A 25,330-nucleotide genomic window follows, 5' to 3' on the forward strand; every position below is an offset into this window, starting at 1 on the left:
TTGGCAAATGCTTTATCTGCGCCATTCGCCTTAATCACATCTGAGAGTAAATCTTAAAAAAACGCCTGTCGCTAATTGTTCGTCATCACAGGTACTGTTTGCTATACGGCCACGACGCGCAACTGATTTCCAAAATTCATCTTTCTCCTGTGAGGATGGAACTTACAACCCCTGGTTTATTAGACCAGTGCTCTACCACTGAGCTAAAGAGGCGCGGCCTAGCGGTACTCTTGGGTACTTCGTCCTTACGGTCGTCTGCACCATCAGACTCTAGCTGACAACACTTCATATTACCGGCTAATATTTGCAGCTATGGCGACAAATTACTGCTTGGCTACACATCTGACACGTAACCGATGTGATCTCCAAACCACAACACTTGCATTTCAGAACATGTCTTTCACACATGTCTACAAAATCACCTTCACCTTCAAATACAGTTTCCTTGCGACTGACAGAGACGTAGGCAAAGTTTAAAGTTGCTATTTCCATTAAATCTCGTTAACCAGAAAAACGGTAATTTACACCTGCAGCGGAACAAAATTCCGTTCCGCCCAGCGTCTGGCTCGAACCCACGACCCTGGGATTAAGAGTCTGACGCTCTACCGACTGAGATAGCCGGCTACCTCGGTGAATACTTGCCGGGTAGCACGTCACACAGTACTCGTTTGGGTTGGGTGGTCCCATACAGAATCTCTCCATGCTGCCTAATGTTTTCCTGACGTCATACTCGTCACGTACTTCACTTTTATGTCATAATCATTTCTGAGAGGCAAAGAAATTGCATGACAACAAGCAGAGCTAGTGGCGTCAAAATTAACACACATACTTTATGTGACTCAAAAGCCGAACGAGTTACTTTCCGACGTTGTTTTAGATGTGCAAGTGCCAGTCAAAACTCGCGGTGTCGGCACTCTGCCGACCATTTCGTTAGTTAACACCGGTCTTGCTGTGTGTGTTTCAAGCTCAAGAGCATCTCCAAGCAAAAAATGGTCAACAGCAACATTCAGACGGTTTCGTACTGCTCAATTGCTACATTAAAACGGTATGTTTCTTTTTCAGAACTGGAAAAACACAAGCGTGACAGCATTCGAACCTGTAATCTTAAGAGCCGAAGTCCGACGCCTTATCCATTAGGCCACACTGTCACTGACGACCAACATTTACATGTATACGACTCATCTCGAAACGCTCACACCCCTGAGGATTTGTGTTTTCGTTCTACACAGCCGCTGCCCCTTGCTCTTTCCCACCCATTCGTTACATTCAACCTCTGACGTGACCGACCAAATATAGACTGAGAAACAAGACCACACACTTTGTGCATTCGGAATCGAAGGCAGGGCGTCCCTCGCCGCATTTGCTACGATGGCCATTTGCTACTTCTGCAGAAGCGGCGGCGACGACGACGACGACGACGACGACGACGACGACGACGACGACGACGAAGATCGCGAGAGGCTCTGAGATATGTGAGAAATACATCTATAAAATGTAATTCAGACTGCCTCGTCCCACCTTATGCTGTACCGCTTTGGCAAATGCTTTATCTGCGCCATTCGCCTTAATCACATCTGAGAGTAAATCTTAAAAAAACGCCTGTCGCTAACTGTTCGTCATCACAGGTACTAACTGATTTCCAAAGTTCATCTTTCTCCTGTGAGGATGGAACTTACAACCCCTGGTTTATTAGACCAGTGCTCTACCACTGAGCTAAAGAGGCGCGGCCTAGCGGTACTCTTGGGTACTTCGTCCTTACGGTCGTCTGCACCATCAGACTCTAGCTGACAACACTTCATATTACCGGCTAATATTTGCAGCTATGGCGACAAATTACTGCTTGGCTACACATCTGACACGTAACCGATGTGCTCTCCAAACCACAACACTTGCATTTCAGAACATGTCTTTCACACATGTCTACAAAATCACCTTCACCTTCAAATACAGTTTCCTTGCGACTGACAGAGACGTAGGCAAAGTTTAAAGTTGCTATTTCCATTAAATCTCGTTAATCAGAAAAACGGTAATTTACACCTGCAGCGGAACAAAATTCCGTTCCGCCCAGCGTCTGGCTCGAACCCACGACCGTGGGACTAAGAGTCTGACGCTCTACCGACTGAGATAGCCGGCTACCTCGGGGAATACTTGCCGGGTAGCACGTCACACAGTACTCGTTTGGGTTGGGTGGTCCCATACAGAATCTCTCCATGCTGCCTAATGTTTTCCTAACGTCACACTCGTCACGTACTTCACTTTTATGTCATAATCATTTCTGAGAGGCAAAGAAATTGCATGACAACAAGCAGAGCTAGTGGCGTCAAAATTAACACACATACTTTATGTGACTCAAAAGCCGAACGAGTTACTTTCCGACGTTGTTTTAGATGTGCAAGTGCCAGTCAAAACTCGCGGTGTCGGCACTCTGCCGACCATTTCGTTAGTTAACACCGGTCTTGCTGTGTGTGTTTCAAGCTCAAGAGCATCTCCAAGCAAAAAATGGTCAACAGCAACATTCAGACGGTTTCGTACTGCTCAATTGCTACATTAAAACGGTATGTTTCTTTTTCAGAACTGGAAAAACACAAGCGTGACAGCATTCGAACCTGTAATCTTCAGAGCCGAAGTCCGACGCCTTATCCATTAGACCACACGGTCACTGACGACCAACATTTACATGTATACGACTCATCTCGAAACGCTCACACCCCTGAGGATTTGTGTTTTCGTTCTACACAGCCGCTGCCCCTTGCTCTTTCCCACCCATTCGTTACATTCAACCTCTGACGTGACCGACCAAATATAGACTGAGAAACAAGACCACACACTTTGTGCATTCGGAATCGAAGGCAGGGCGTCCCTCGCCGCATTTGCTACGATGGCCATTTGCTACTTCTGCAGAAGCGGCGGCGACGACGACGACGACGACGACGACGACGAAGATCGCGAGAGGCTCTGAGATATGTGAGAAATACATCTATAAAATGTAATTCAGACTGCCTCGTCCCACCTTATGCTGTACCGCTTTGGCAAATGCTTTATCTGCGCCATTCGCCTTAATCACATCTGAGAGTAAATCTTAAAAAACGCCTGTCGCTAATTGTTTGTCATCACAGGTACTGTTTGCTATACGGCCACGACGCGCAACTGATTTCCAAAATTCATCTTTCTCCTGTGAGGATGGAACTTACAACCCCTGGTTTATTAGACCAGTGCTCTACCACTGAGCTAAAGAGGCGCGGCCTAGCGGTACTCTTGGGTACTTCGTCCTTACGGTCGTCTGCACCATCAGACTCTAGCTGACAACACTTCATATTACCGGCTAATATTTGCAGCTATGGCGACAAATTACTGCTTGGCTACACATCTGACACGTAACCGATGTGCTCTCCAAACCACAACACTTGCATTTCAGAACATGTCTTTCACACATGTCTACAAAATCACCTTCACCTTCAAATACAGTTTCCTTGCGACTGACAGAGACGTAGGCAAAGTTTAAAGTTGCTATTTCCATTAAATCTCGTTAATCAGAAAAACGGTAATTTACACCTGCAGCGGAACAAAATTCCGTTCCGCCCAGCGTCTGGCTCGAACCCACGACCCTGGGAATAAGAGTCTGACGCTCTACCGACTGAGGTAGCCGGCTACCTCGGTAAATAGTTGCCGGGTAGCACGTCACACAGTACTCGTTTGGGTTGGGTGGTCCCATACAGAATCTCTCCATGCTGCCTAATGTTTTCCTGACGTCATACTCGTCACGTACTTCACTTTTATGTCATAATCATTTCTGAGAGGCAAAGAAATTGCATGACAACAAGCAGAGCTAGTGGCGTCAAAATTAACACACATACTTTATGTGACTCAAAAGCCGAACGAGTTACTTTCCGACGTTGTTTTAGATGTGCAAGTGCCAGTCAAAACTCGCGGTGTCGGCACTCTGCCGACCATTTCGTTAGTTAACACCGGTCTTGCTGTGTGTGTTTCAAGCTCAAGAGCATCTCCAAGCAAAAAATGGTCAACAGCAACATTCAGACGGTTTCGTACTGCTCAATTGCTACATTAAAACGGTATGTTTCTTTTTCAGAACTGGAAAAACACAAGCGTGACAGCATTCGAACCTGTAATCTTCAGAGCCGAAGTCCGACGCCTTATCCATTAGGCCGCACGGTCACTGACGACCAACATTTACATGTATACGACTCATCTCGAAACGCTCACACCCCTGAGGATTTGTGTTTTCGTTCTATACAGCCGCTGCCCCTTGCTCTTTCCCACCCATTCGTTACATTCAACCTCTGACGTGACCGACCAAATATAGACTGAGAAACAAGACCACACACTTTGTGCATTCGGAATCGAAGGCAGGGCGTCCCTCGCCGCATTTGCTACTTCTGCAGAAGCGGCGGCGGCGACGACGACGACGACGACGACGAAGATCGCGAGAGGCTCTGAGATATGTGAGAAATACATCTATAAAATGTAATTCAGACTGCCTCGTCCCACCTTATGCTGTACCGCTTTGGCAAATGCTTTATCTGCGCCATTCGCCTTAATCACATCTGAGAGTAAATCTTAAAAAAACGCCTGTCGCTAATTGTTCGTCATCACAGGTACTGTTTGCTATACGGCCACGACGCGCAACTGATTTCCAAAATTCATCTTTCTCCTGTGAGGATGGAACTTACAACCCCTGGTTTATTAGACCAGTGCTCTACCACTGAGCTAAAGAGGCGCGGCCTAGCGGTACTCTTGGGTACTTCGTCCTTACGGTCGTCTGCACCATCAGACTTTAGCTGACAACACTTCATATTACCGGCTAATATTTGCAGCTATGGCGACAAATTACTGCTTGGCTACACATCTGACACGTAACCGATGTGCTCTCCAAACCACAACACTTGCATTTCAGAACATGTCTTTCACACATGTCTACAAAATCACCTTCACCTTCAAATACAGTTTCCTTGCGACTGACAGAGACGTAGGCAAAGTTTAAAGTTGCTATTTCCATTAAATCTCGTTAATCAGAAAAACGGTAATTTACACCTGCAGCGGAACAAAATTCCGTTTCGCCCAGCGTCTGGCTCGAACCCACGACCCTGGGGTTAAGTGTCTGACGCTCTACCGACTGAGATAGCCGGCTACCTCGGTGAATATTTGCCGGGTAGCACGTCACACAGTACTCGTTTGGGTTGGGTGGTCCCATACAGCATCTCTCCATGCTGCCTAATGTTTTCCTAACGTCACACTCGTCACGCACTTCACTTTTATGTCATAATCATTTCTGAGAGGCAAAGAAATTGCATGACAACAAGCAGAGCTAGTGGCGTCAAAATTAACACACATACTTTATGTGACTCAAAAGCCGAACGAGTTACTTTCCGACGTTGTTTTAGATGTGCAAGTGCCAGTCAAAACTCGCGGTGTCGGCACTCTGCCGACCATTTCGTTAGTTAACACCGGTCTTGCTGTGTGTGTTTCAAGCTCAAGAGCATCTCCAAGCAAAAAATGGTCAACAGCAACATTCAGACGGTTTCGTACTGCTCAATTGCTACATTAAAACGGTATGTTTCTTTTTCAGAACTGGAAAAACACAAGCGTGACAGCATTCGAACCTGTAATCTTAAGAGCCGAAGTCCGACGCCTTATCCATTAGGCCACACTGTCACTGACGACCAACATTTACATGTATACGACTCATCTCGAAACGCTCACACCCCTGAGGATTTGTGTTTTCGTTCTACACAGCCGCTGCCCCTTGCTCCTTCCCACCCATTCGTTACATTCAACCTCTGACGTGACCGACCAAATATAGACTGAGAAACAAGACCACACACTTTGTGCATTCGGAATCGAAGGCAGGGCGTCCCTCGCCGCATTTGCTACGATGGCCATTTGCTACTTCTGCAGAAGCGGCGGCGGCGGCGACGACGACGACGACGACGACGACGACGAAGATCGCGAGAGGCTCTGAGATATGTGAGAAATACATCTATAAAATGTAATTCAGACTGCCTCGTCCCACCTTATGCTGTACCGCTTTGGCAAATGCTTTATCTGCGCCATTCGCCTTAATCACATCTGAGAGTAATTCTTAAAAAAACGCCTGTCGCTAATTGTTCGTCATCACAGGTACTAACTGATTTCCAAAGTTCATCTTTCTCCTGTGAGGATGGAACTTACAACCCCTGGTTTATTAGACCAGTGCTCTACCACTGAGCTAAAGAGGCGCGGCCTAGCGGTACTCTTGGGTACTTCGTCCTTACGGTCGTCTGCACCATCAGACTCTAGCTGACAACACTTCATATTACCGGCTAATATTTGCAGCTATGGCGACAAATTACTGCTTGGCTACACATCTGACACGTAACCGATGTGCTCTCCAAACCACAACACTTGCATTTCAGAACATGTCTTTCACACATGTCTACAAAATCACCTTCACCTTCAAATACAGTTTCCTTGCGACTGACAGAGACGTAGGCAAAGTTTAAAGTTGCTATTTCCATTAAATCTCGTTAATCAGAAAAACGGTAATTTACACCTGCAGCGGAACAAAATTCCGTTCCGCCCAGCGTCTGGCTCGAACCCACGACCGTGGGATTAATAGTCTGACGCTCTACCGACTGAGATAGCCAGCTACCTCGGTGAATACTTGCCGGGTAGCACGTCACACAGTACTCGTTTGGGTTGGGTGGTCCCATACAGAATCTCTCCATGCTGCCTAATGTTTTCCTAACGTCACACTCGTCACGCACTTCACTTTTATGTCATAATCATTTCTGAGAGGCAAAGAAATTGCATGACAACAAGCAGAGCTAGTGGCGTCAAAATTAACACACATACTTTATGTGACTCAAAAGCCGAACGAGTTACTTTCCGACGTTGTTTTAGATGTGCAAGTGCCAGTCAAAACTCGCGGTGTCGGCACTCTGCCGACCATTTCGTTAGTTAACACCGGTCTTGCTGTGTGTGTTTCAAGCTCAAGAGCATCTCCAAGCAAAAAATGGTCAACAGCAACATTCAGACGGTTTCGTACTGCTCAATTGCTACATTAAAACGGTATGTTTCTTTTTCAGAACTGGAAAAACACAAGCGTGACAGCATTCGAACCTGTAATCTTCAGAGCCGAAGTCCGACGCCTTATCCATTAGGCCACACGGTCACTGACGACCAACATTTACATGTATACGACTCATCTCGAAACGCTCACACCCCTGAGGATTTGTGTTTTCGTTCTACACAGCCGCTGCCCCTTGCTCTTTCCCACCCATTCGTTACATTCAACCTCTGACGTGACCGACCAAATATAGACTGAGAAACAAGACCACACACTTTGTGCATTCGGAATCGAAGGCAGGGCGTCCCTCGCCGCATTTGCTACTTCTGCAGAAGCGGCGGCGGCGACGACGACGACGACGACGACGACGACGACGAAGATCGCGAGAGGCTCTGAGATATGTGAGAAATACATCTATAAAATGTAATTCAGACTGCCTCGTCCCACCTTATGCTGTACCGCTTTGGCAAATGCTTTATCTGCGCCATTCGCCTTAATCACATCTGAGAGTAAATCTTAAAAAAACGCCTGTCGCTAATTGTTCGTCATCACAGGTACTGTTTGCTATACGGCCACGACGCGCAACTGATTTCCAAAATTCATCTTTCTCCTGTGAGGATGGAACTTACAACCGCTGGTTTATTAGATCAGTGCTCTACCACTGAGCTAAAGAGGCGCGGCCTAGCGGTACTCTTGGGTACTTCGTCCTTACGGTCGTCTGCACCATCAGACTTTAGCTGACAACACTTCATATTACCGGCTAATATTTGCAGCTATGGCGACAAATTACTGCTTGGCTACACATCTGACACGTAACCGATGTGCTCTCCAAACCACAACACTTGCATTTCAGAACATGTCTTTCACACATGTCTACAAAATCACCTTCACCTTCAAATACAGTTTCCTTGCGACTGACAGAGACGTAGGCAAAGTTTAAAGTTGCTATTTCCATTAAATCTCGTTAATCAGAAAAACGGTAATTTACACCTGCAGCGGAACAAAATTCCGTTTCGCCCAGCGTCTGGCTCGAACCCACGACCCTGGGGTTAAGTGTCTGACGCTCTACCGACTGAGATAGCCGGCTACCTCGGTGAATATTTGCCGGGTAGCACGTCACACAGTACTCGTTTGGGTTGGGTGGTCCCATACAGCATCTCTCCATGCTGCCTAATGTTTTCCTAACGTCACACTCGTCACGCACTTCACTTTTATGTCATAATCATTTCTGAGAGGCAAAGAAATTGCATGACAACAAGCAGAGCTAGTGGCGTCAAAATTAACACACATACTTTATGTGACTCAAAAGCCGAACGAGTTACTTTCCGACGTTGTTTTAGATGTGCAAGTGCCAGTCAAAACTCGCGGTGTCGGCACTCTGCCGACCATTTCGTTAGTTAACACCGGTCTTGCTGTGTGTGTTTCAAGCTCAAGAGCATCTCCAAGCAAAAAATGGTCAACAGCAACATTCAGACGGTTTCGTACTGCTCAATTGCTACATTAAAACGGTATGTTTCTTTTTCAGAACTGGAAAAACACAAGCGTGACAGCATTCGAACCTGTAATCTTAAGAGCCGAAGTCCGACGCCTTATCCATTAGGCCACACTGTCACTGACGACCAACATTTACATGTATACGACCCATCTCGAAACGCTCACACCCCTGAGGATTTGTGTTTTCGTTCTACACAGCCGCTGCCCCTTGCTCTTTCCCACCCATTCGTTACATTCAACCTCTGACGTGACCGACCAAATATAGACTGAGAAACAAGACCACACACTTTGTGCATTCGGAATCGAAGGCAGGGCGTCCCTCGCCGCATTTGCTACGATGGCCATTTGCTACTTCTGCAGAAGCGGCGGCGGCGGCGACGACGACGACGACGACGACGACGACGAAGATCGCGAGAGGCTCTGAGATATGTGAGAAATACATCTATAAAATGTAATTCAGACTGCCTCGTCCCACCTTATGCTGTACCGCTTTGGCAAATGCTTTATCTGCGCCATTCGCCTTAATCACATCTGAGAGTAATTCTTAAAAAAACGCCTGTCGCTAATTGTTCGTCATCACAGGTACTAACTGATTTCCAAAGTTCATCTTTCTCCTGTGAGGATGGAACTTACAACCCCTGGTTTATTAGACCAGTGCTCTACCACTGAGCTAAAGAGGCGCGGCCTAGCGGTACTCTTGGGTACTTCGTCCTTACGGTCGTCTGCACCATCAGACTCTAGCTGACAACACTTCATATTACCGGCTAATATTTGCAGCTATGGCGACAAATTACTGCTTGGCTACACATCTGACACGTAACCGATGTGCTCTCCAAACCACAACACTTGCATTTCAGAACATGTCTTTCACACATGTCTACAAAATCACCTTCACCTTCAAATACAGTTTCCTTGCGACTGACAGAGACGTAGGCAAAGTTTAAAGTTGCTATTTCCATTAAATCTCGTTAATCAGAAAAACGGTAATTTACACCTGCAGCGGAACAAAATTCCGTTCCGCCCAGCGTCTGGCTCGAACCCACGACCGTGGGATTAATAGTCTGACGCTCTACCGACTGAGATAGCCGGCTACCTCGGTGAATACTTGCCGGGTAGCACGTCACACAGTACTCGTTTGGGTTGGGTGGTCCCATACAGAATCTCTCCATGCTGCCTAATGTTTTCCTAACGTCACACTCGTCACGTACTTCACTTTTATGTCATAATCATTTCTGAGAGGCAAAGAAATTGCATGACAACAAGCAGAGCTAGTGGCGTCAAAATTAACACACATACTTTATGTGACTCAAAAGCCGAACGAGTTACTTTCCGACGTTGTTTTAGATGTGCAAGTGCCAGTCAAAACTCGCGGTGTCGGCACTCTGCCGACCATTTCGTTAGTTAACACCGGTCTTGCTGTGTGTGTTTCAAGCTCAAGAGCATCTCCAAGCAAAAAATGGTCAACAGCAACATTCAGACGGTTTCGTACTGCTCAATTGCTACATTAAAACGGTATGTTTCTTTTTCAGAACTGGAAAAACACAAGCGTGACAGCATTCGAACCTGTAATCTTCAGAGCCGAAGTCCGACGCCTTATCCATTAGACCACACGGTCACTGACGACCAACATTTACATGTATACGACTCATCTCGAAACGCTCACACCCCTGAGGATTTGTGTTTTCGTTCTACACAGCCGCTGCCCCTTGCTCTTTCCCACCCATTCGTTACATTCAACCTCTGACGTGACCGACCAAATATAGACTGAGAAACAAGACCACACACTTTGTGCATTCGGAATCGAAGGCAGGGCGTCCCTCGCCGCATTTGCTACGATGGCCATTTGCTACTTCTGCAGAAGCGGCGGCGACGACGACGACGACGACGACGACGACGACGACGACGACGAAGATCGCGAGAGGCTCTGAGATATGTGAGAAATACATCTATAAAATGTAATTCAGACTGCCTCGTCCCACCTTATGCTGTACCGCTTTGGCAAATGCTTTATCTGCGCCATTCGCCTTAATCACATCTGAGAGTAAATCTTAAAAAAACGCCTGTCGCTAATTGTTCGTCATCACAGGTACTGTTTGCTATACGGCCACGACGCGCAACTGATTTCCAAAATTCATCTTTCTCCTGTGAGGATGGAACTTACAACCCCTGGTTTATTAGACCAGTGCTCTACCACTGAGCTAAAGAGGCGCGGCCTAGCGGTACTCTTGGGTACTTCGTCCTTACGGTCGTCTGCACCATCAGACTTTAGCTGACAACACTTCATATTACCGGCTAATATTTGCAGCTATGGCGACAAATTACTGCTTGGCTACACATCTGACACGTAACCGATGTGCTCTCCAAACCACAACACTTGCATTTCAGAACATGTCTTTCACACATGTCTACAAAATCACCTTCACCTTCAAATACAGTTTCCTTGCGACTGACAGAGACGTAGGCAAAGTTTAAAGTTGCTATTTCCATTAAATCTCGTTAATCAGAAAAACGGTAATTTACACCTGCAGCGGAACAAAATTCCGTTCCGCCCAGCGTCTGGCTCGAACCCACGACCCTGGGATTAAGAGTCTGACGCTCTACCGACTGAGATAGCCGGCTACCTCGGTGAATACTTGCCGGGTAGCACGTCACACAGTACTCGTTTGGGTTGGGTGGTCCCATACAGAATCTCTCCATGCTGCCTAATGTTTTCCTGACGTCACACTCGTCACGTACTTCACTTTTATGTCATAATCATTTCTGAGAGGCAAAGAAATTGCATGACAACAAGCAGAGCTAGTGGCGTCAAAATTAACACACATACTTTATGTGACTCAAAAGCCGAACGAGTTACTTTCCGACGTTGTTTTAGATGTGCAAGTGCCAGTCAAAACTCGCGGTGTCGGCACTCTGCCGACCATTTCGTTAGTTAACACCGGTCTTGCTGTGTGTGTTTCAAGCTCAAGAGCATCTCCAAGCAAAAAATGGTCAACAGCAACATTCAGACGGTTTCGTACTGCTCAATTGCTACATTAAAACGGTATGTTTCTTTTTCAGAACTGGAAAAACACAAGCGTGACAGCATTCGAACCTGTAATCTTCAGATACGAAGTCCGACGCCTTATCCATTAGACCACACGGTCACTGACGATCAACATTTACATGTATACGACTCATCTCGAAACGCTCACACCCCTGAGGATTTGTGTTTTCGTTCTACACAGCCGCTGCCCCTTGCTCTTTCCCACCCATTCGTTACATTGAACCTCTGACGAGACCGATCAAATATAGACTGAGAAACAAGACCACACAATTTGTGCATTCGGAATCGAAGGCAGGCCGTCCCTCGCCGCATTTGCTACGATGGCCATTTGCTACTTCTGCAGAAGCGGCGGCGGCGACGACGACGACGAAGACGACGAAGATCGCGAGAGGCTCTGAGATATGTGAGAAATACATCTATAAAATGTAATTCAGACTGCCTCGTCCCACCTTATGCTGTACCGCTTTGGCAAATGCTTTATCTGCGCCATTCGCCTTAATCACATCTGAGAGTAAATCTTAAAAAAACGCCTGTCGCTAATTGTTCGTCATCACAGGTACTGTTTGCTATACGGCCACGACGCGCAACTGATTTCCAAAATTCATCTTTCTCCTGTGAGGATGGAACTTACAACCCCTGGTTTATTAGACCAGTGCTCTACCACTGAGCTAAAGAGGCGCGGCCTAGCGGTACTCTTGGGTACTTCGTCCTTACGGTCGTCTGCACCATCAGACTTTAGCTGACAACACTTCATATTACCGGCAAATATTTGCAGCTATGGCGACAAATTACTGCTTGGCTACACATCTGACACGTAACCGATGTGCTCTCTAAACCACAACACTTGCATTTCAGAACATGTCTTTCACACATGTCTACAAAATCACCTTCACCTTCAAATACAGTTTCCTTGCGACTGACAGAGACGTAGGCAAAGTTTAAAGTTGCTATTTCCATTAAATCTCGTTAATCAGAAAAACGGTAATTTACACCTGCAGCGGAACAAAATTCCGTTCCGCCCAGCGTCTGGCTCGAACACACGACCCTGGGATTAAGAGTCTGACGCTCTACCGACTGAGATAGCCAGCTACCTCGGTGAATACTTGCCGGGTAGCACGTCACACAGTACTCGTTTGGGTTGGGTGGTCCCATACAGAATCTCTCCATGCTGCCTAATGTTTTCCTAACGTCACACTCGTCACGTACTTCACTTTTATGTCATAATCATTTCTGAGAGGCAAAGAAATTGCATGACAACAAGCAGAGCTAGTGGCGTCAAAATTAACACACATACTTTATGTGACTCAAAAGCCGAACGAGTTACTTTCCGACGTTGTTTTAGATGTGCAAGTGCCAGTCAAAACTCGCGGTGTCGGCACTCTGCCGACCATTTCGTTAGTTAACACCGGTCTTGCTGTGTGTGTTTCAAGCTCAAGAGCATCTCCAAGCAAAAAATGGTCAACAGCAACATTCAGACGGTTTCGTACTGCTCAATTGCTACATTAAAACGGTATGTTTCTTTTTCAGAACTGGAAAAACACAAGCGTGACAGCATTCGAACCTGTAATCTTCAGATACGAAGTCCGACGCCTTATCCATTAGACCACACGGTCACTGACGATCAACATTTACATGTATACGACTCATCTCGAAACGCTCACACCCCTGAGGATTTGTGTTTTCGTTCTACACAGCCGCTGCCCCTTGCTCTTTCCCACCCATTCGTTACATTCAACCTCTGACGTGACCGACCAAATATAGACTGAGAAACAAGACCACACACTTTGTGCATTCGGAATCGAAGGCAGGGCGTCCCTCGCCGCATTTGCTACGATGGCCATTTGCTACTTCTGCAGAAGCGGCGGCGACGACGACGACGACGACGACGACGACGACGACGACGAAGATCGCGAGAGGCTCTGAGATATGTGAGAAATACATCTATAAAATGTAATTCAGACTGCCTCGTCCCACCTTATGCTGTACCGCTTTGGCAAATGCTTTATCTGCGCCATTCGCCTTAATCACATCTGAGAGTAAATCTTAAAAAAACGCCTGTCGCTAATTGTTCGTCATCACAGGTACTGTTTGCTATACGGCCACGACGCGCAACTGATTTCCAAAATTCATCTTTCTCCTGTGAGGATGGAACTTACAACCCCTGGTTTATTAGACCAGTGCTCTACCACTGAGCTAAAGAGGCGCGGCCTAGCGGTACTCTTGGGTACTTCGTCCTTACGGTCGTCTGCACCATCAGACTTTAGCTGACAACACTTCATATTACCGGCTAATATTTGCAGCTATGGCGACAAATTACTGCTTGGCTACACATCTGACACGTAACCGATGTGCTCTCCAAACCACAACACTTGCATTTCAGAACATGTCTTTCACACATGTCTACAAAATCACCTTCACCTTCAAATACAGTTTCCTTGCGACTGACAGAGACGTAGGCAAAGTTTAAAGTTGCTATTTCCATTAAATCTCGTTAATCAGAAAAACGGTAATTTACACCTGCAGCGGAACAAAATTCCGTTCCGCCCAGCGTCTGGCTCGAACCCACGACCCTGGGATTAAGAGTCTGACGCTCTACCGACTGAGATAGCCGGCTACCTCGGTGAATACTTGCCGGGTAGCACGTCACACAGTACTCGTTTGGGTTGGGTGGTCCCATACAGAATCTCTCCATGCTGCCTAATGTTTTCCTGACGTCACACTCGTCACGTACTTCACTTTTATGTCATAATCATTTCTGAGAGGCAAAGAAATTGCATGACAACAAGCAGAGCTAGTGGCGTCAAAATTAACACACATACTTTATGTGACTCAAAAGCCGAACGAGTTACTTTCCGACGTTGTTTTAGATGTGCAAGTGCCAGTCAAAACTCGCGGTGTCGGCACTCTGCCGACCATTTCGTTAGTTAACACCGGTCTTGCTGTGTGTGTTTCAAGCTCAAGAGCATCTCCAAGCAAAAAATGGTCAACAGCAACATTCAGACGGTTTCGTACTGCTCAATTGCTACATTAAAACGGTATGTTTCTTTTTCAGAACTGGAAAAACACAAGCGTGACAGCATTCGAACCTGTAATCTTCAGATACGAAGTCCGACGCCTTATCCATTAGACCACACGGTCACTGACGATCAACATTTACATGTATACGACTCATCTCGAAACGCTCACACCCCTGAGGATTTGTGTTTTCGTTCTACACAGCCGCTGCCCCTTGCTCTTTCCCACCCATTCGTTACATTGAACCTCTGACGAGACCGATCAAATATAGACTGAGAAACAAGACCACACAATTTGTGCATTCGGAATCGAAGGCAGGCCGTCCCTCGCCGCATTTGCTACGATGGCCATTTGCTACTTCTGCAGAAGCGGCGGCGGCGACGACGACGACGAAGACGACGAAGATCGCGAGAGGCTCTGAGATATGTGAGAAATACATCTATAAAATGTAATTCAGACTGCCTCGTCCCACCTTATGCTGTACCGCTTTGGCAAATGCTTTATCTGCGCCATTCGCCTTAATCACATCTGAGAGTAAATCTTAAAAAAACGCCTGTCGCTAATTGTTCGTCATCACAGGTACTGTTTGCTATACGGCCACGACGCGCAACTGATTTCCAAAATTCATCTTTCTCCTGTGAGGATGGAACTTACAACCCCTGGTTTATTAGACCAGTGCTCTACCACTGAGCTAAAGAGGCGCGGCCTAGCGGTACTCTTGGGTACTTCGTCCTTACGGTCGTCTGCACCATCAGACTTTAGCTGACAACACTTCATATTACCGGCAAATATTTGCAGCTATGGCGACAAATTACTGCTTGGCTACACATCTGACACGTAACCGATGTGCTCTCTAAACCACAACACTTGCATTTCAGAACATGTCTTTCACACATGTCTACAAAATCACCTTCACCTTCAAATACAGTTTCCTTGCGACTGACAGAGACGTAGGCAAAGTTTAAAGTTGCTATTTCCATTAAATCTCGTTAATCAGAAAAACGGTAATTTACACCTGCAGCGGAACAAAATTCCGTTCCGCCCAGCGTCTGGCTCGAACACACGACCCTGGGATTAAGAGTCTGACGCTCTACCGACTGAGATAGCCAGCTACCTCGGTGAATACTTGCCGGGTAGCACGTCACACAGTACTCGTTTGGGTTGGGTGGTCCCATACAGAATCTCTCCATGCTGCCTAATGTTTTCCTAACGTCACACTCGTCACGTACTTCACTTTTATGTCATAATCATTTCTGAGAGGCAAAGAAATTGCATGACAACAAGCAGAGCTAGTGGCGTCAAAATTAACACACATACTTTATGTGACTCAAAAGCCGAACGAGTTACTTTCCGACGTTGTTTTAGATGTGCAAGTGCCAGTCAAAACTCGCGGTGTCGGCACTCTGCCGACCATTTCGTTAGTTAACACCGGTCTTGCTGTGTGTGTTTCAAGCTCAAGAGCATCTCCAAGCAAAAAATGGTCAACAGCAACATTCAGACGGTTTCGTACTGCTCAATTGCTACATTAAAACGGTATGTTTCTTTTTCAGAACTGGAAAAACACAAGCGTGACAGCATTCGAACCTGTAATCTTCAGATACGAAGTCCGACGCCTTATCCATTAGACCACACGGTCACTGACGATCAACATTTACATGTATACGACTCATCTCGAAACGCTCACACCCCTGAGGATTTGTGTTTTCGTTCTACACAGCCGCTGCCCCTTGCTCTTTCCCACCCATTCGTTACATTCAACCTCTGACGAGACCGATCAAATATAGACTGAGAAACAAGACCACACAATTTGTGCATTCGGAATCGAAGGCAGGCCGTCCCTCGCCGCATTTGCTACGATGGCCATTTGCTACTTCTGCAGAAGCGGCGGCGGCGGCGACGACGACGACGACGACGACGACGACGACGAAGATCGCGAGAGGCTCTGAGATATGTGAGAAATACATCTATAAAATGTAATTCAGACTGCCTCGTCCCACCTTATGCTGTACCGCTTTGGCAAATGCTTTATCTGCGCCATTCGCCTTAATCACATCTGAGAGTAAATCTTAAAAAAACGCCTGTCGCTAATTGTTCGTCATCACAGGTACTGTTTGCTATACGGCCACGACGCGCAACTGATTTCCAAAATTCATCTTTCTCCTGTGAGGATGGAACTTACAACCCCTGGTTTATTAGACCAGTGCTCTACCACTGAGCTAAAGAGGCGCGGCCTAGCGGTACTCTTGGGTACTTCGTCCTTACGGTCGTCTGCACCATCAGACTTTAGCTGACAACACTTCATATTACCGGCTAATATTTGCAGCTATGGCGACAAATTACTGCTTGGCTACACATCTGACACGTAACCGATGTGCTCTCCAAACCACAACACTTGCATTTCTGAACATGTCTTTCACACATGTCTACAAAATCACCTTCACCTTCAAATACAGTTTCCTTGCGACTGACAGAGACGTAGGCAAAGTTTAAAGTTGCTATTTCCATTAAATCTCGTTAATCAGAAAAACGGTAATTTACACCTGCAGCGGAACAAAATTCCGTTCCGCCCAGCGTCTGGCTCGAACACACGACCCTGGGATTAAGAGTCTGACGCTCTACCGACTGAGATAGCCAGCTACCTCGGTGAATACTTGCCGGGTAGCACGTCACACAGTACTCGTTTGGGTTGGGTGGTCCCATACAGAATCTCTCCATGCTGCCTAATGTTTTCCTAACGTCACACTCGTCACGTACTTCACTTTTATGTCATAATCATTTCTGAGAGGCAAAGAAATTGCATGACAACAAGCAGAGCTAGTGGCGTCAAAATTAACACACATACTTTATGTGACTCAAAAGCCGAACGAGTTACTTTCCGACGTTGTTTTAGATGTGCAAGTGCCAGTCAAAACTCGCGGTGTCGGCACTCTGCCGACCATTTCGTTAGTTAACACCGGTCTTGCTGTGTGTGTTTCAAGCTCAAGAGCATCTCCAAGCAAAAAATGGTCAACAGCAACATTCAGACGGTTTCGTACTGCTCAATTGCTACATTAAAACGGTATGTTTCTTTTTCAGAACTGGAAAAACACAAGCGTGACAGCATTCGAACCTGTAATCTTCAGATACGAAGTCCGACGCCTTATCCATTAGACCACACGGTCACTGACGATCAACATTTACATGTATACGACTCATCTCGAAACGCTCACACCCCTGAGGATTTGTGTTTTCGTTCTACACAGCCGCTGCCCCTTGCTCTTTCCCACCCATTCGTTACATTCAACCTCTGACGAGACCGATCAAATATAGACTGAGAAACAAGACCACACAATTTGTGCATTCGGAATCGAAGGCAGGCCGTCCCTCGCCGCATTTGCTACGATGGCCATTTGCTACTTCTGCAGAAGCGGCGGCGGCGGCGACGACGACGACGACGACGACGACGACGACGACGAAGATCGCGAGAGGCTCTGAGATATGTGAGAAATACATCTATAAAATGTAATTCAGACTGCCTCGTCCCACCTTATGCTGTACCGCTTTGGCAAATGCTTTATCTGCGCCATTCGCCTTAATCACATCTGAGAGTAAATCTTAAAAAAACGCCTGTCGCTAATTGTTCGTCATCACAGGTACTGTTTGCTATACGGCCACGACGCGCAACTGATTTCCAAAATTCATCTTTCTCCTGTGAGGATGGAACTTACAACCCCTGGTTTATTAGACCAGTGCTCTACCACTGAGCTAAAGAGGCGCGGCCTAGCGGTACTCTTGGGTACTTCGTCCTTACGGTCGTCTGCACCATCAGACTTTAGCTGACAACACTTCATATTACCGGCTAATATTTGCAGCTATGGCGACAAATTACTGCTTGGCTACACATCTGACACGTAACCGATGTGCTCTCCAAACCACAACACTTGCATTTCTGAACATGTCTTTCACACATGTCTACAAAATCACCTTCACCTTCAAATACAGTTTCCTTGCGACTGACAGAGACGTAGGCAAAGTTTAAAGTTGCTATTTCCATTAAATCTCGTTAATCAGAAAAACGGTAATTTACACCTGCAGCGGAACAAAATTCCGTTCCGCCCAGCGTCTGGCCCGAACCCACGACCCTGGGATTAAGAGTCTGACGCTCTACCGACTGAGATAGCCGGCTACCTCGGTGAATACTTGCCGGGTAGCACGTCACACAGTACTCGTTTGGGTTGGGTGGTCCCATACAGAATCTCTCCATGCTGCCTAATGTTTTCCTGACGTCACACTCGTCACGTACTTCACTTTTATGTCATAATCATTTCTGAGAGGCAAAGAAATTGCATGACAACAAGCAGAGCTAGTGGCGTCAAAATTAACACACATACTTTATGTGACTCAAAAGCCGAACGAGTTACTTTCCGACGTTGTTTTAGATGTGCAAGTGCCAGTCAAAACTCGCGGTGTCGGCACTCTGCCGACCATTTCGTTAGTTAACACCGGTCTTGCTGTGTGTGTTTCAAGCTCAAGAGCATCTCCAAGCAAAAAATGGTCAACAGCAACATTCAGACGGTTTCGTACTGCTCAATTGCTACATTAAAACGGTATGTTTCTTTTTCAGAACTGGAAAAACACAAGCGTGACAGCATTCGAACCTGTAATCTTCAGATACGAAGTCCGACGCCTTATCCATTAGACCACACGGTCACTGACGATCAACATTTACATGTATACGACTCATCTCGAAACGCTCACACCCCTGAGGATTTGTGTTTTCGTTCTACACAGCCGCTGCCCCTTGCTCTTTCCCACCCATTCGTTACATTCAACCTCTGACGAGACCGATCAAATATAGACTGAGAAACAAGACCACACAATTTGTGCATTCGGAATCGAAGGCAGGCCGTCCCTCGCCGCATTTGCTACGATGGCCATTTGCTACTTCTGCAGAAGCGGCGGCGGCGGCGACGACGACGACGACGACGACGACGACGAAGATCGCGAGAGGCTCTGAGATATGTGAGAAATACATCTATAAAATGTAATTCAGACTGCCTCGTCCCACCTTATGCTGTACCGCTTTGGCAAATGCTTTATCTGCGCCATTCGCCTTAATCACATCTGAGAGTAAATCTTAAAAAAACGCCTGTCGCTAATTGTTCGTCATCACAGGTACTGTTTGCTATACGGCCACGACGCGCAACTGATTTCCAAAATTCATCTTTCTCCTGTGAGGATGGAACTTACAACCCCTGGTTTATTAGACCAGTGCTCTACCACTGAGCTAAAGAGGCGCGGCCTAGCGGTACTCTTGGGTACTTCGTCCTTACGGTCGTCTGCACCATCAGACTTTAGCTGACAACACTTCATATTACCGGCTAATATTTGCAGCTATGGCGACAAATTACTGCTTGGCTACACATCTGACACGTAACCGATGTGCTCTCCAAACCACAACACTTGCATTTCTGAACATGTCTTTCACACATGTCTACAAAATCACCTTCACCTTCAAATACAGTTTCCTTGCGACTGACAGAGACGTAGGCAAAGTTTAAAGTTGCTATTTCCATTAAATCTCGTTAATCAGAAAAACGGTAATTTACACCTGCAGCGGAACAAAATTCCGTTCCGCCCAGCGTCTGGCTCGAACACACGACCCTGGGATTAAGAGTCTGACGCTCTACCGACTGAGATAGCCAGCTACCTCGGTGAATACTTGCCGGGTAGCACGTCACACAGTACTCGTTTGGGTTGGGTGGTCCCATACAGAATCTCTCCATGCTGCCTAATGTTTTCCTAACGTCACACTCGTCACGTACTTCACTTTTATGTCATAATCATTTCTGAGAGGCAAAGAAATTGCATGACAACAAGCAGAGCTAGTGGCGTCAAAATTAACACACATACTTTATGTGACTCAAAAGCCGAACGAGTTACTTTCCGACGTTGTTTTAGATGTGCAAGTGCCAGTCAAAACTCGCGGTGTCGGCACTCTGCCGACCATTTCGTTAGTTAACACCGGTCTTGCTGTGTGTGTTTCAAGCTCAAGAGCATCTCCAAGCAAAAAATGGTCAACAGCAACATTCAGACGGTTTCGTACTGCTCAATTGCTACATTAAAACGGTATGTTTCTTTTTCAGAACTGGAAAAACACAAGCGTGACAGCATTCGAACCTGTAATCTTCAGATACGAAGTCCGACGCCTTATCCATTAGACCACACGGTCACTGACGATCAACATTTACATGTATACGACTCATCTCGAAACGCTCACACCCCTGAGGATTTGTGTTTTCGTTCTACACAGCCGCTGCCCCTTGCTCTTTCCCACCCATTCGTTACATTCAACCTCTGACGAGACCGATCAAATATAGACTGAGAAACAAGACCACACAATTTGTGCATTCGGAATCGAAGGCAGGCCGTCCCTCGCCGCATTTGCTACGATGGCCATTTGCTACTTCTGCAGAAGCGGCGGCGGCGGCGACGACGACGACGACGACGACGACGACGAAGATCGCGAGAGGCTCTGAGATATGTGAGAAATACATCTATAAAATGTAATTCAGACTGCCTCGTCCCACCTTATGCTGTACCGCTTTGGCAAATGCTTTATCTGCGCCATTCGCCTTAATCACATCTGAGAGTAAATCTTAAAAAAACGCCTGTCGCTAATTGTTCGTCATCACAGGTACTGTTTGCTATACGGCCACGACGCGCAACTGATTTCCAAAATTCATCTTTCTCCTGTGAGGATGGAACTTACAACCCCTGGTTTATTAGACCAGTGCTCTACCACTGAGCTAAAGAGGCGCGGCCTAGCGGTACTCTTGGGTACTTCGTCCTTACGGTCGTCTGCACCATCAGACTTTAGCTGACAACACTTCATATTACCGGCTAATATTTGCAGCTATGGCGACAAATTACTGCTTGGCTACACATCTGACACGTAACCGATGTGCTCTCCAAACCACAACACTTGCATTTCTGAACATGTCTTTCACACATGTCTACAAAATCACCTTCACCTTCAAATACAGTTTCCTTGCGACTGACAGAGACGTAGGCAAAGTTTAAAGTTGCTATTTCCATTAAATCTCGTTAATCAGAAAAACGGTAATTTACACCTGCAGCGGAACAAAATTCCGTTCCGCCCAGCGTCTGGCCCGAACCCACGACCCTGGGATTAAGAGTCTGACGCTCTACCGACTGAGATAGCCGGCTACCTCGGTGAATACTTGCCGGGTAGCACGTCACACAGTACTCGTTTGGGTTGGGTGGTCCCATACAGAATCTCTCCATGCTGCCTAATGTTTTCCTGACGTCACACTCGTCACGTACTTCACTTTTATGTCATAATCATTTCTGAGAGGCAAAGAAATTGCATGACAACAAGCAGAGCTAGTGGCGTCAAAATTAACACACATACTTTATGTGACTCAAAAGCCGAACGAGTTACTTTCCGACGTTGTTTTAGATGTGCAAGTGCCAGTCAAAACTCGCGGTGTCGGCACTCTGCCGACCATTTCGTTAGTTAACACCGGTCTTGCTGTGTGTGTTTCAAGCTCAAGAGCATCTCCAAGCAAAAAATGGTCAACAGCAACATTCAGACGGTTTCGTACTGCTCAATTGCTACATTAAAACGGTATGTTTCTTTTTCAGAACTGGAAAAACACAAGCGTGACAGCATTCGAACCTGTAATCTTCAGATACGAAGTCCGACGCCTTATCCATTAGACCACACGGTCACTGACGATCAACATTTACATGTATACGACTCATCTCGAAACGCTCACACCCCTGAGGATTTGTGTTTTCGTTCTACACAGCCGCTGCCCCTTGCTCTTTCCCACCCATTCGTTACATTCAACCTCTGACGAGACCGATCAAATATAGACTGAGAAACAAGACCACACAATTTGTGCATTCGGAATCGAAGGCAGGCCGTCCCTCGCCGCATTTGCTACGATGGCCATTTGCTACTTCTGCAGAAGCGGCGGCGGCGGCGACGACGACGACGACGACGACGACGACGAAGATCGCGAGAGGCTCTGAGATATGTGAGAAATACATCTATAAAATGTAATTCAGACTGCCTCGTCCCACCTTATGCTGTACCGCTTTGGCAAATGCTTTATCTGCGCCATTCGCCTTAATCACATCTGAGAGTAAATCTTAAAAAAACGCCTGTCGCTAATTGTTCGTCATCACAGGTACTGTTTGCTATACGGCCACGACGCGCAACTGATTTCCAAAATTCATCTTTCTCCTGTGAGGATGGAACTTACAACCCCTGGTTTATTAGACCAGTGCTCTACCACTGAGCTAAAGAGGCGCGGCCTAGCGGTACTCTTGGGTACTTCGTCCTTACGGTCGTCTGCACCATCAGACTTTAGCTGACAACACTTCATATTACCGGCTAATATTTGCAGCTATGGCGACAAATTACTGCTTGGCTACACATCTGACACGTAACCGATGTGCTCTCCAAACCACAACACTTGCATTTCTGAACATGTCTTTCACACATGTCTACAAAATCACCTTCACCTTCAAATACAGTTTCCTTGCGACTGACAGAGACGTAGGCAAAGTTTAAAGTTGCTATTTCCATTAAATCTCGTTAATCAGAAAAACGGTAATTTACACCTGCAGCGGAACAAAATTCCGTTCCGCCCAGCGTCTGGCCCGAACCCACGACCCTGGGATTAAGAGTCTGACGCTCTACCGACTGAGATAGCCGGCTACCTCGGTGAATACTTGCCGGGTAGCACGTCACACAGTACTCGTTTGGGTTGGGTGGTCCCATACAGAATCTCTCCATGCTGCCTAATGTTTTCCTGACGTCACACTCGTCACGTACTTCACTTTTATGTCATAATCATTTCTGAGAGGCAAAGAAATTGCATGACAACAAGCAGAGCTAGTGGCGTCAAAATTAACACACATACTTTATGTGACTCAAAAGCCGAACGAGTTACTTTCCGACGTTGTTTTAGATGTGCAAGTGCCAGTCAAAACTCGCGGTGTCGGCACTCTGCCGACCATTTCGTTAGTTAACACCGGTCTTGCTGTGTGTGTTTCAAGCTCAAGAGCATCTCCAAGCAAAAAATGGTCAACAGCAACATTCAGACGGTTTCGTACTGCTCAATTGCTACATTAAAACGGTATGTTTCTTTTTCAGAACTGGAAAAACACAAGCGTGACAGCATTCGAACCTGTAATCTTCAGATACGAAGTCCGACGCCTTATCCATTAGACCACACGGTCACTGACGATCAACATTTACATGTATACGACTCATCTCGAAACGCTCACACCCCTGAGGATTTGTGTTTTCGTTCTACACAGCCGCTGCCCCTTGCTCTTTCCCACCCATTCGTTACATTCAACCTCTGACGAGACCGATCAAATATAGACTGAGAAACAAGACCACACAATTTGTGCATTCGGAATCGAAGGCAGGCCGTCCCTCGCCGCATTTGCTACGATGGCCATTTGCTACTTCTGCAGAAGCGGCGGCGGCGACGACGACGACGAAGACGACGAAGATCGCGAGAGGCTCTGAGATATGTGAGAAATACATCTATAAAATGTAATTCAGACTGCCTCGTCCCACCTTATGCTGTACCGCTTTGGCAAATGCTTTATCTGCGCCATTCGCCTTAATCACATCTGAGAGTAAATCTTAAAAAAACGCCTGTCGCTAATTGTTCGTCATCACAGGTACTGTTTGCTATACGGCCACGACGCGCAACTGATTTCCAAAATTCATCTTTCTCCTGTGAGGATGGAACTTACAACCCCTGGTTTATTAGACCAGTGCTCTACCACTGAGCTAAAGAGGCGCGGCCTAGCGGTACTCTTGGGTACTTCGTCCTTACGGTCGTCTGCACCATCAGACTTTAGCTGACAACACTTCATATTACCGGCTAATATTTGCAGCTATGGCGACAAATTACTGCTTGGCTACACATCTGACACGTAACCGATGTGCTCTCCAAACCACAACACTTGCATTTCAGAACATGTCTTTCACACATGTCTACAAAATCACCTTCACCTTCAAATACAGTTTCCTTGCGACTGACAGAGACGTAGGCAAAGTTTAAAGTTGCTATTTCCATTAAATCTCGTTAATCAGAAAAACGGTAATTTACACCTGCAGCGGAACAAAATTCCGTTCCGCCCAGCGTCTGGCTCGAACACACGACCCTGGGATTAAGAGTCTGACGCTCTACCGACTGAGATAGCCAGCTACCTCGGTGAATACTTGCCGGGTAGCACGTCACACAGTACTCGTTTGGGTTGGGTGGTCCCATACAGAATCTCTCCATGCTGCCTAATGTTTTCCTGACGTCACACTCGTCACGTACTTCACTTTTATGTCATAATCATTTCTGAGAGGCAAAGAAATTGCATGACAACAAGCAGAGCTAGTGGCGTCAAAATTAACACACATACTTTATGTGACTCAAAAGCCGAACGAGTTACTTTCCGACGTTGTTTTAGATGTGCAAGTGCCAGTCAAAACTCGCGGTGTCGGCACTCTGCCGACCATTTCGTTAGTTAACACCGGTCTTGCTGTGTGTGTTTCAAGCTCAAGAGCATCTCCAAGCAAAAAATGGTCAACAGCAACATTCAGACGGTTTCGTACTGCTCAATTGCTACATTAAAACGGTATGTTTCTTTTTCAGAACTGGAAAAACACAAGCGTGACAGCATTCGAA

Source organism: Schistocerca gregaria, chromosome 3 (genome assembly GCF_023897955.1).
Source record: "Schistocerca gregaria isolate iqSchGreg1 chromosome 3, iqSchGreg1.2, whole genome shotgun sequence".
NCBI lineage: Eukaryota > Metazoa > Arthropoda > Insecta > Orthoptera > Acrididae > Schistocerca > Schistocerca gregaria.